Source organism: Salmo trutta, chromosome 4 (genome assembly GCF_901001165.1).
Source record: "Salmo trutta chromosome 4, fSalTru1.1, whole genome shotgun sequence".
NCBI lineage: Eukaryota > Metazoa > Chordata > Actinopteri > Salmoniformes > Salmonidae > Salmo > Salmo trutta.
Genome location: NC_042960.1, coordinates 69,832,488 through 69,846,214, shown reverse-complemented (window position 1 = coordinate 69,846,214; position 13,727 = coordinate 69,832,488).

Below are 13,727 nucleotides of genomic sequence, written 5' to 3'. Positions count from 1 at the left end.
CATCTCTATCCAAAAACAGGGGATCTCTGCTGTAACGTGACATTTTCTAACGCTCCCATAGGCTCTCAGAAGGCACCAGAACGTTGAATGATGACTTTGCAGGCCATGGCTGAAAAACAGTAGCGCATTTGGATATTGGTCGATCTGAGAACAATGAGACTGGGGGTGCGTGCACGAGACGACTCCATGTTTTTATTTTTTCGTCTTTGAACGAAAACAGGGTTTCCCGGTCGGAATATTATCGCTTTTTTACGAGACAAATCGCATAAAAATTGATTTTAAACAGCGTTTGACATGCTTCGAAGTACGGTAATGGAATATTTTGAATTTTTTGGTCACGAAATGCGCCGGGCGTGTCACCCTTCTTTACACTTCGGATAGTGTCTTCAACGCACGAACAAAACGCCGCTATTTGGATATAACTATGGATTATTTGGAACCAAACCAACATTTTTTATTGAAGTAGAAGTCCTGGGAGTGCATTCTGACGAAGAACAGCAAAGGTAATCCAATTTTTCTTATAGTAAATCTGAGTTTGGTGAGTACCAAACTTGGTGGGTGTCAAAATAGCTAGCCATGATGGCCGGGCTATCTACTCAGAATATTGCAAAATGTGCTTTCACCGAAAAGCTATTTTAAAATCAAACACCGCGATTGCATAAAGGAGTTCTGTATCTATAATTCTTAAAATAATTGTTCTGTGTTTTGTGAACGTTTATCGTGAGTAATTTAGTAAATTCACCGGAAGTGTTCGGTGGGATTGCTAGTTCTGAACGTCACATGCTAACGTAAAAAGCTGGTTTTTGATATAAATATGAATTTGATTGAACAAAACATGCATGTATTGTATAACATAATGTCCTAGGATTGTCATCTGATGAAGATCATCAAAGGTTAGTGCTGCATTTAGCTGTGGTTTTGTTTTTTGTGACATTATATGCTAGCTTGAAAAATGGGTGTCTGATTATTTCTGGCTGGGTACTCTGCTGACATAATCTAATGTTTTGGTTTCGCTGTAAAGCCTTTTTGAAATCGGACAGTGTGGTTAGATAAAGGAGGGTCTTGTCTTTTAAATGGTGTAAAATAGTCATATGTTTGAAAAATTGAAGTTTGGGGATTTTTGAGGAATTTGTAATTTGCGCCACGCCCATCATTGGATATTGGAGCAGGTGTTCCGCTAGCGGAACGTCTAGATGTAAGAGGTTTTAACCATAATGCTCCTCTAAGTTGCTCTGGATAAGAGCTTCTGCTAAAGGACTAAAACATCTGGCTGTCCTTTCATGTCAAAACTGTTATTCTATTCTAGTCATTATATTGTATTATATGATAATATTATCAGGTATGAAGGTAAGACCCAGATGCAGACAACGTCGAATTAACAATGGTTTAATAATCCAACAGGGGCAGGCAATAGACAGGTCAAGGTAGGCAGGGGTCAGTAAACCAGAGGTGGGGCAATGGTACCGGACGGCAGGCAGGCTCAGAGTCAGGGGCAGGCAGAGTGGTCAGGCAGGCGGGCTCAGAGTCAGGACAGGCAAGGGTCAAAACCTGGAGGGTGAGAAAAATAGATACTGGAAAAGACACAGGGAGGAGGGGTGGAACTGGGAACAGAAGACAAAGGATTGTGGGACACGGGCTTAATCCTTGAAACATGGAAAGTAGGTTGAATATGGAGGATACGAGGTAACAACAGATGAACAGCAGTGGGGCTAATGACTCTAGAGATGGGGAACGGGATGATTTTTTATTTATTTCACCTTTATTTCACCAGGTAGGCTAGTTGAGAACAAGTTCTCATTTACAACTGCAACCTGGCCAAGCTAAAGCAAAGCAGTTCGACACATACAACAACACAGAGTTACACATGGAGTAAACAAACATACAGTCAATAATACAGTAGAAAAACAAGTCTATATACAATGTGTGCAAATGAGATAAGGGAGGGAGGTAAGTCAATAACAGGGGGAAAGTTTATGGGACTCTACATGGAGGGAGGGTCCCGGGTGGAGAGCCATACCCTCTGCCCGAGTCGATAGAGTGGAGCAGGGGTCCGGTGGTGATCCGCTTGTCGCCTATACCTGGAAGTGGTCTTCAACAGAGCGGCCCGGGCTCTCTTCCAGGTAAGGCGACAGCTGCCGAAGAACATCTGGGCAGAGGGATTGCTGACTTCCTCCTCTTGCTCGGGGAAGAGCGGCGGCTGACATCACAAGGAACACTTGAAGGGCGAGAGACCCGTGGCAGAGCAAGGAAGGGTTTTGTGAGCGTACTCAACCCATACCAGTTGCTGACTCCAGGTGGTAGGGTTGGCGGAGACTAGGCAGCAAATAGTTGTCTCTAAGTCCTGGTTGGCTCGCTCCGACTTGCCGTTGGACTGGGGGTGGAATCCGGAGGACAGGCTGGCCAACGACCTAATGAGAGTGCAGAATGCCTTCCAGAACCGGGACAAGAACTGCGGACTCCGGTCGGAGACCATGTCCACCGGGAGTCCGTGGATTCGGAAGACGTGCTGCACCATAAGCTGGGTAGTCTCCTTGGCCGAGGGTAGTTTGGGGAGAGGAATGACTTGGGCGGCTATGGAAAATTGGTCAACCACAGTCAGGATGGCAGTGTTGCACTCAGATGGGGGGAGACCCGTGACGAAATCCAGGGATATATGGGACCAGGGACAGTGAGGGACAGGCAGGGGTTGGAGAAGATCAGCCGGAGCTTGCCGAGGAGTCTTGTTCTGTATGCAGACCGTGCAGGTGGCGACAAATGCGGCAACATCCGGAACCATAGTAGGCCACCAAAAGCATTGTCACACGAAGGCCAGAGTCCGACGAGAGTGACAGGCAAGCCTGGAGGAATGGGCCCACTCCAGGACCGTGGAGCGGACAGCGTCAGGCACGAGGTGGGGTTAAAGCGGCGAGACAGGGCATCCGGCTTGACGTACTTGGACCCCGGCTGGTAGGAGAGGAAAAGTTGAACCGGGTGGAAAGGTAGGCCTTCTCTGTCTGGGGTGGAAAGGTAGGCCTGCTCTGTCTGGAGTGTAAATGTAGGCCTTCTCTGTCTGGGGTGGAAAGGTAGGCCTACTCTGTCTGGGGTGTAAAGGTAGGCCTTCTCTGTCTGGAGTGTAAATGTAGGCCTTCTCTGTCTGGGGTGGAAAGGTAGGCCTACTCTGTCTGGGGTGGAAAGGTAGGTGTCTTTTTCCCGAATTAACTCTTAAAGATATATCTCTTACATGCCATCAGAAGAGTGTTTTGGAGATTCTCTTCCACATGTTGCAATCTGAGTGACTACTATCTCCTCTGTCACTGTTATCAATAGCAATTTGACTTGTGAGCTCTTCAACCTTCCTACTGATTGTGGCTGGACTGACTGTGCTGGCATTGGTACTGGTACTCAAGGGGACCAGTTATCCTACCGATTTGTTCTGAAATATTATCCTGAGCATTTATTAGAGCATTTTACTATTTGCATTGCAGTTGAAACTACACATGGCGAGGAATTATTATTGTTGCCATTTGTTTTGGAGGTGGAACATGTTTTGGAGGTGGACTTCTTTTACGACCAGTGCGGGTACACCTCAGTAATATCTTAGATGTTTTCTAAGGTTATCCCAGTCGAGGGGCCTGTCCGCTCCTCTCTGTTTTCATGGGGAAGTTTACAACTAGATTTGTTTTCTGCTCTGGCGGCCTCGTGCGGTGTTACTTGTGGTCCCAACCCCTCCACCAGCCTCGACGAGGCTCATCATGGGTCTGGGCTAGTATTCCCCCCATTTGTGTCTCGGAACCCCCCCACCAGTGGTTGGTGTTGGTATCTGAGGCACAAACGAAAAGGTCGGACCCTTTGTACAAGTTGTCAGCAGTTGGTATTAACCTTTCAACCAAATCTTCTGGTGATTGAGGACAACCAATGGTTGATTTTGGAGAGCGTTTGTCACAATTTGTGCTGTTTTACCCCTAATTGCACAGGTAGGGTTTGTATCGTGGAGACGGGACTTCCATCAGTACTGGATCAGTAATGTGGAGTTGGACTCATTGAGCTTGCAAAAGCAAATTTCATTGATTAATTAGTGTTCATGATAAATCAAACCTGTATAGACTATTTGGGAATTAAACTTTAATTAACCTGAAAGCGTTGCTCTATCTAGGTTAATTCGGAAAAGTTTAAATTGTCTCATTTGTAGAAACCAATCAATTTGGATATTATTCAAAAGATACACCTGAAAAGGTAAGTCTGGCATTTTGATCTTTAGTTAAAATTGAATTAGAACGATATCCAATCAGTTGAAATTGGTTGGATAAGATACAGTGCACCCCGCGATTCACAGAAAGCTGAAATGAAACGGGAGTTCAAATGAGGTGGAACTTCCATTTTCCCCGGCACAGGAGTTGCCGTGTGAACAAAGGAGAAGAAGAAATGGCTGCTCTCCCTTTGTTAGCTGCAGCCTAGGAATGTTACGGTCTTGTGAGTTTCTTCTTCATGGTGGTTACTGATTTGGCAAAGTTTAAATGAAACACTGTCTCATTTAGAAGGCTAACATCACATTTAATTTTCTCACAAAGAGTTTCATATTTAGCCATATACATTTTACAACATTTAGATGTAAATCTGATAACTGGGACATGTACATTTGTAGAGTTACAGTTCTTTTGTTATACCGTTTTTCATCATAACACAAAATAACAAATGATATGACAGAATTATTGTTTGGGTCCCACCAACCATTTCCCATATTATTTACGTTAGAAATATTGTTTCAATGTCCAACCTTCTGAAGGTTGGAGTTTTGGCGGGAGGACTCCTTTGTTACACCAGAGTTTCTCTCCCTTAATACTGTGTGGCCAGGAAGAGAAAGTCTGCCTGTTATTTACGACCGGTCATAAAACTGGCCCCCAGGACAGGGGGTGTTCAAACCTTTGCCTAGCCGGCATCTCTGATCCTCAGCCCATGAGGCCAAGTCATGACTGGCAAGTAGAAGATAAATAAAATGTCTTATAGAGCCTTTCCATAAGTCCACTCAAGTTTCTTCAACTGTCTTCTGACTGTGACTAGAGCGATGTTGATGTTGTGCCGTGATGCCAGCAGATTCCAGATGGCCTTTGCCGATCGCTCATCATCTTCAATCATCAGTGAGTCGATGGCTTGAATAGTCTCGCTGGAAATGGAATACAATGTAAAAATGTGCAGCAGACAGTAAAGACCAGCAGTCGATTCATTTAAGCATTATTTTTAGCATTATTAGGCCTACAGTACAGTATTGTAGCCTACTGTACCTGTTCCTTTTCCTGGGCTTTCGCGTTCGGCGTAACACATGAGAATAGCACTCTGTAGCGTGTCCGTGACCATAATCCTCAAGTCTAACAGCATTTCATGTTTAATTATTCAAGGCTCAGTTCTCTTCTCTGTGCTGGGGTTCTTTTAAGAATACTTACTGGAAAAATAAAGTCATCCAATTGTTATAATAGGATTTGAAGCTTGTGGTCAACTATTTCAGCATTGTTTCATGCTGCTGTAAGACAAGCATGGGGACTGGTCTTGATAAATAAATTACATTTTTATTTTCACTGAATCTCCGTTTGGTTATTGGTTAGGCTACAATTAGCGTATGGAAATGTTAGGATTATTTTGCTCTTCACTCGCAGTCACTTAGTGGCCTACTCCTGACCGGTCATGTTGTACAGCGCCATATTTTCCTAACGGAAACCCTGAGGGTTTTGTTTTTTGCTTTTCTTGGAATAGAAACACCATAATATTAATCAAATTAATTCAGCTACATTTCTTAAAATCAATCCCATATATTATGTTTATACAATAAAAGGTTTTAAATTCTCTAGTACAGCCAATATTAAAAACAGTCAAATGCTTCTCAAAGATGCCCTCTGGCGGTCAAACTAGCACTAACTAGCATTAATGGCAGCAATTGCTGACACTTAAATAACGTGCCATAGAATTCTGCGGCAGCCTGCAAGCTGTGTTGCAGTACGACACAACTTTTAAAGGAAGAACCACTGTTTCTCTCTGTCCATTCTTAGCCTGGAATTTCAGTAATTTCTGTGGTATTAAAAAATGATCTGCAAAGGTCTCTAGTCATGTAAAATGACATACAATTGCATAAAATGCTCATAAAAGGCCATTTCTTCTCAGATATGCAAATACAATGATCGACTAAAGCAATGCTTTTATTATAAAGAAGACATTTCCACCCCTATCCTTGTACATGGTGGTCTGAGAACCCACAACCTTCTGGCCTGCAGCCCTGTGTGCTATCAGAATTCCTGCAAATGCTTACAGGAGGAAGAACAGTTTCTAAAACTGTGGAGACCAATCACAGTTTCTGGTCTGTCCAAGAAGTATGGGTAAACAGTAGGCATGTTTTCTGCTATCCACTTAATGTGTCTCTCTGCCAAGTAGGCCTATCAATGAATCATATCATCTCTACCCATTATGTTAAGCCTACCACTAACTTCAATGTCTACATTGTCATCCACCTGAACTCAACCCTGTTGATGCGGCCCTCTATTGATGTTCTCTGTTGAAGCTGGGTTGTGGTCATTTGAGCACACACCATAATAAAATGTGTTGCAAAACTAAACAGGCATTTGATATTGCACAAATTCTAGCTCCTGTGTTTTCTTCTGTGTTGTGCTTCTAAACATGACCCTGTCCTTTATTGACTTCTTCTCTGTCCGTCTCTGTAGTGGTCTGTTGTTGTTCTTGTTGTATTGACCATGTTGTCCTCTGTTCTTATTTCCCCCAGTGGTCTGTTGTTGTTCTTGTTGTATTGACCATGTTGTCCTCTGTTCTTATTTCCCCCCAGTGGTCTGTTGTTGTTCTTGTTGTATTGACCATGTTGTCCTCTGTTCTTATTTCCCCCAGGGTCCTGGCTGTGTTGGGCCAGGCTGGGAGGGGGTGGTGGTGGTCTCTGGGTGCTGGTATAGCTGGAGAGGCAGAGGCAGAAGGAGCCTGCAGTGGAGGAGTGGCTGTGGGTGTTGAGGTGGTGCCTGTGCCAGGCCATGCCTGGGGGCCGGAGAGGACAGAGTAGATAGCAGCTGAGCCGCTCTGCTCTGCCCTCCTAGAGACACTGGTAGGAGGCAGCCTCAGCAATGGTAACGGACCCAGAAACAGGTGAGGAAATGATGAGGGGAGACGACACACAGAGAGATACACACACACAGACGTGGTAAAGTACTGTACTACAACAAGCAGGCTTAAACTCCCCAACAAACACACACACACAGACGTGGTACAGTACTGTAGTACAACAAGCAGGCTTAACATCCCCTAACCAAACACACACACACAGACGTGGTACAGTACTGTACTACAACAAGCAGGCTTAACAACCCCTAACCAAACACACATACATTCACATACTTTACTTACTAACGCAAGGCTCCATGGGAAATGAAATGTTAGGACTATTTGATCAGACTCCCTTTTGAGAACATGTTTGAAGTTGACTATCAGTCTACAACTACCATAAGACAGTCATATCTTCTTCCTTCCATCCTGACTGGGATTTACATTTACATTGTAGTCATTTAACAGACGCTCTGATCCAGAGACTTACAGGAGCAATTAGGGATAAGTTCCTTGCTCAAGGGCACACTGGCAGATTTTCCACCTTGTGGGCTGATTTATAGTAGAGGTTAGGTTAGTCAGATAAATCACTGATGTGACTGAGGGGGAGTAGAGATTATTGACCTGAAATATTTCCCCTGAGGGACAAGAAGGTATGAAACACAGATTAGAGGAGAGATGTCTTCCACTGTTCAGTTCTCACCACAACATGCTCTTCCACATTCCCACACACATTCCTCACTGCTGCAGACCTTAGCCTGAGTCCCAGTCTATTTGTGTCATCATGCCAACTCCTTGTCACTCACGGTCTTCGTTGCGGCTCAGTTGGTAGAGCATGGTGTTTGCAACGCCAGGATTGTGGGTTATTTATACTACTCACCAGTCTATTTGTGTCATCATGCCAACTCCTTGTTACTCATGGTGATGCCAAATGTTTGGCTTGAGAATGACAGCAATGGAGTTGGCAAGAACACAAATCTATGACCAGGTTACAGACACCTGGGATTATTACTGTAGTCAACTCACACTGCACCACAAACACACACTAACCCACGACCTGTACATCCCCTCTGTCTAGGATCAGTAACACACACTAACCCACTACCTGTATGTCTCCCCTGTCTAGGATCAGTAACACACACTAACCCACTACCTGTACGTCCCCTCTGTCTAGGATCAGTAACACACACTAACCCAATACCTGTACGTCCCCTCTGTCTAGGATCAGTAACACACACTAACCCACTACCTGTACGTCCCCTCTGTCTAGGATCAGTAACACACACTAACCCACTACCTGTACATCCCCTCTGTTGAGGATCAGTAACACACACTAACCCACTACCTGTACATCCCCTCTGTCTAGGATCAGTAACACACACTAACCCATTACCTGTACGTCCCCTCTGTCTAGGATCAGTAACACACACTAACCCACTACCTGTATGTCTCCTCTGTCTAGGATCAGTAACACACACTAACCCACTACCTGTATGTCTCCTCTGTCTAGGATCAGTAACACACACTAACCCACCACTACCTGTACATCCCCTCTGTCTAGGATCAGTAACACACACTAACCCAATACCTGTACGTCCCCTCTGTCTAGGATCAGTAACACACACTAACCCACTACCTGTACATCCCCTCTGTCAATCTGTTTTATATTTAGAGAATGATCTACTGTTATGAACTTGTATTTTTCTACTGATGCAAAATGTCTTTGTGTAACTTAGTAATGCGGCTAAGAACAGTTTGGGTGTGACCACAGTAAGTGACATATCCTGTTTGTTGGTATCTGCGATGGACACAGCTGGGTGGAGACATACCAGAGAACAGAAACTAGCTGGAGCAGCAGCACCTAAATATCAGCAGAAAAGTGTAAAGACACAGGTAGTTATCACTGTCTGCACTCTATGCCTCCACCAACGTCTTCACACAGCTGTTAACTGACACATAGACAAAGATGTTGTACTTTTCTATAAAAGCTGAGACCCCACCCTGTTTGTTGGGCTTTAGACTCTGGACTATTGAGTGATGGTCAACTGATCCAGATGTTCAAATCTGATAATAAAGTTGCTGTTTGAAGAATCTACAGTCTCTCTTCCTTTTGGTTACAATTTCCAAGACAATAGTCATCCTGCTGTCTCTACCTCTCTGGTGGATTGTAGTACAGACACACAGTACATTAATATATACAGGACTGTGTGGTGGTAACCCTGTAGTCATCCTGCTGTCGCTACCTCTCTGGTGGGTTGTAGTACAGACACACAGTACATTATAATAAATGTGAATGCTCACATCAAATGTTTAAAGAATGTCACAAATATTAAATTGAATAATCTTATTGAAATAAAATGTATTGAATTTAATCAAAAGTCTAACAATACTTAGGGATCAGGTTTAGGAAAAGGTCCGGAGGCGTTCAGGGGGGAGGACTCATCCATAAAGGAGGTATTATTAACCATTTCAAAAGGTCTGGAGGTGTTCAGGGGTGAGGACTCATCCATAAAGGAGGTATTATTAACCATTTCAAAAGGTCTGGAGGCGTTCAGGGGTGAGGACTCATCCATAAAGGAGGTATTATTAACCATTTCAAAAGGGGGAGGGGTTCAGGGGTGAGGACTCATCCATAAAGGAGGTATTATTAACCATTTCAAAAGGTCTGGAGGTGTTCAGGGGTGAGGACTCATCCATAAAGGAGGTATTATTAACCATTTCAAAAGGTCTGGAGGTGTTCAGGGGTGAGGACTCATCCATAAAAGAGGTATTATTAACCATTTCAAAAGGTCTGGAGGTGTTCAGGGGTGAGGACTCATCCATAAAGGAGGTATTATTAACCATTTCAAAAGGTCTGGAGGTGTTCAGGGGTGAGGACTCATCCATAAAGGAGGTATTATTAACCATTTCAAAAGGTCTGGAGGCGTTCAGGGGTGAGGACTCATCCATAAAGGAGGTATTATTAACCATTTCAAAAGGTCTGGAGGCGTTCAGGGGTGAGGACTCATCCATAAAGGAGGTATTATTAACCATTTCAAAAGGTCTGGAGGCGTTCAGGGGTGAGGACTCATCCATAAAGGAGGTATTATTAACCATTTCAAAAGGGGGAGGGGTTCAGGGGTGAGGACTCATCCATAAGGAGGTATTATTAACCATTTCAAAAGGTCTGGAGGTGTTCAGGGGTGAGGACTCATCCATAAAGGAGGTATTATTAACCATTTCAAAAGGTGTGAAAAAGGATCAGCTAGTAGACCGGCGACGACGACCGCCCTTTGGTGGAATTCGTGACACTTTGATTGTTTAATCTTGTTCATAATGTATAATTTTTCCTGTTACGTGCTGGAACATGTGTCATCATTAAATCAGAAGACTAACCGATCAGATATTATAATAACGGAAAGTTATATTAGGAAAACTACAACTTTGTAATCTGAATATTTTCCTTTGTGCCCCGACCTCCTAGTTAATTACAATTACACGATTATTCAGTTAATCGTGTATTAATAATTACAGATAGTTATTTGATAAACATGTCTTCAGTTTAATGATGCCAAAGATACGACAGTATGTAGAACCATAGTAAAGTCCAGTATGGACTATCAATACAGGTACTGTATGTAGAACCATAGTAAAGTCCAGTATGGACTATCAATACAGATACTGTACGTAGAACCATAGTAAAGCCCAGTATGGACTATCAATACAAAGTGACCATTTAGAATGAGGCCCAGTTCAATGAGAGGAAGTCTTAACAGAACTGGGGGATGACAGACATGAAGTGGGAGGGTGGAGATCTAATATTATTTTTGTGCCAAACACTAAAGCATGATATTGTAATAAATCTACACCCTATTCCCTATGTAGAACACTACTTTAGACCTGGTCAGAAGCACCTTAGTGCACTACGTAGGGAATAGGGGACCATTTGGAACAGAGCCAGTAATTCCCCTGAACATCTTTCTCTTCCTCATCTGGTTTCTTGAACAGCCCTTCACTCCTCCCCTCTTCCTCCCCTCCTCCCTTTTCATTCTATTCTATCAGCCACACCACTAGCTCACCTCCACACAATCCATTTACAAGTTAAAGACACACCTTGGAATAAATAACAAAGGAAAACTATTACTAGATTAAGTTTAGTGTTGTATTTTTAGCAGAAAGTAAGTGAGTCCAGCTTGTAGTGGGCTGACTAGTCCTGAATTGTCCTTTTGTTCCTGGACCATTTTCCATGCAGCTCCAGGTGACAGAGAACACATCAATTAGGGCCGAGACTACAAGCTGATCAATGATACAGAGGAGAATTACATAGAGACAGAGAACCAACTGAGAAAACATATCAATGGTTCTGAATGACAACCAATATACATCAACACCATACATTATGATTCATGGAAATGAACAAGATTAAAACAAATTAATACAAAGCAATTTAATGGATGAAATCTCTGAAGATCAAAACAGTCAAAATCAATTGGAAAGAAAAACAGAGCAAAATGAATCATCACATCTGGGGACCATCACCACCAGCATGACTAGTATCTATGTGGACCCTACTACAGTTTAACCAGCTCAGCTATAGACTACACCAGCATGACTAGTATCTATGTGGACCCTACTACAGTTTAACCAGCTCAGCAGTATCATTGTAACTATAGAGCCTAAACCCAGGATAGAGGGGCTGAGTGAATGTGGTCTGGACTCTGTGGAGGAGGGTCATTGTGTCAGAGACCCTGTAGAAAGACAGAGTACCTGCCTTGTGATCCAGGTACACTCCTACTCTGGAGGACTGAGGGCCTGATACTTTAGTCTTAACATTATTGTGTCTGAAACAATAATCACCTCTATAGCACTGTAAACTCCAGGACTTGTTATTGTCTCCAAATCTATTACCTCTCTCTGTTCTGCTGATGTCTTTAAATGAGACTGCTGTATAAACCCACTCCCCACTCCACTCCACCTCCCAGTAACAGCGTCCAGAAAGACCCTCTCTACACAGAACCTGCAACATGTTGGTGAATCTGTCTGGATGGTCATTATATGGTTGGACTTGGTCTGTATAGGTCACATTTCTGTTCTCTTCAGACAGAAAGAGGTGTGTGTGTGCTGTGTTTGGGTCCAGTGTGAGCTGACAGGAATCTGGGAGAAGAGCAGAGCAGAGACCAATGAGGGGAGTCAGAACAATAAGTTAAGTCAGATACTGTATCTACCCTGTCTTTGATTAGAGCACAGCAGAGATCAAATCAGAGAAATATGAGGAGTCAGATAGATACCCAGTCTTTGATTAGATCTAATATTGCTATATATTTCTAGAGGGATTGTTAGGAGTGTCAGTAAAAAGAGACTGCTAGTTACTTCACAATAAAGAGACTCACATTGTAACAACTGTTCTCTGGTCTTGGGCTCTGGAGGCAGTAAAACATCCACTATATTCACTACAGACACACAAACACATTGACAGAGAGAGGGAATGTTATCATCATACCATATTCCACATGTATATGACTAGTAGGGAACTTTCAATGGTCTAAAGTTGATGTTCTTATTGTTTTCAACACACCTGTAGTGGAGATCTTGATCCATTCTCCTTTAAGGAAGTCTTCTAGTTTCTCTCTCAGTTCAGACACAGTCTTACTCACATCTCCAAAGTACTGAAGAGGACGGACAACGATGCTGGGTAAGTCTGAAGATACACTGATACTGGAGAGAGACTGATAACTCTGGAGAGAGAAAGAGAGAGAGAGACAGAGACAGAGACAGAGACAGAGAGAGAGAGAGAGAGAGAGAGAGACAGAGGGACAGAGAGAGAGAGGGACAGAGAGAGTCACAGAGAGAGAGGGACAGAGAGAGAGACAGAGACAGAGAGACAGAGAAAGAGGGGGACAGAGAAAGAGGGGGACAGAGAAAGAGGGGGACGGGGAGAGAGAGGGACAGAGAGAGAGGGGGACAGAGAGAGAGGGGGACAGAGAGAGAGGGGGACAGAGAGAGAGGGGGACAGAGAGAGAGAGGGACAGAGAGAGAGAGGGACAGAGAGAGGGACAGAGAGAGAGAGGGTCAGAGAGAGAGGGATGGACGGACAGAGAGAGAGAGGCAGAGACGGAGAGAGAGAGGACAACATAATGATTGAGATGAATAGTTTCACATTAAGTTCATTTCATATCACATGTAACAAGACAGATTAGTTACCTGGAGGAAATGGATGTGATCCTCTGTGTGTGAGAGCTGCTCCAGCTCAGCTTCTCTTCCTCAGCTCAGCTATCTCCTGCTTCAGTTGCTCCAGGAGTCCTTCAGCTTGACTCACTTGAGCCTTCTCTTGGGCTCTGATCAACTCCTTCACCTCAGAGCTCCTTCTCTCAATGGAGTGGATCAGCTCAGTAAAGATCTGATCACTGTCCTCCACTGCTGCCTGTGCAGAGCGCTGATGAGAGAGAGAGAGAGAGAGAGAGAGAGAGAGAGAGAGAGAGAGAGACAGAGAGAAAGAGACAGAGAAAGAAACAGAGAGACAGAGAGAGAGAAAGTGAGAAAGAGAGAAAGAGAGAAAGAGACAGTAGGTACAATAGCCTCTGCACCTCATTGAGTCAGAATGCTGCCACCCTGCTCTCCAGGTCCACCAGGCCTTGTCCCCCCTCCTGGACAGGCAGGTACAGAACACCGCTTGGCCCTGCTCT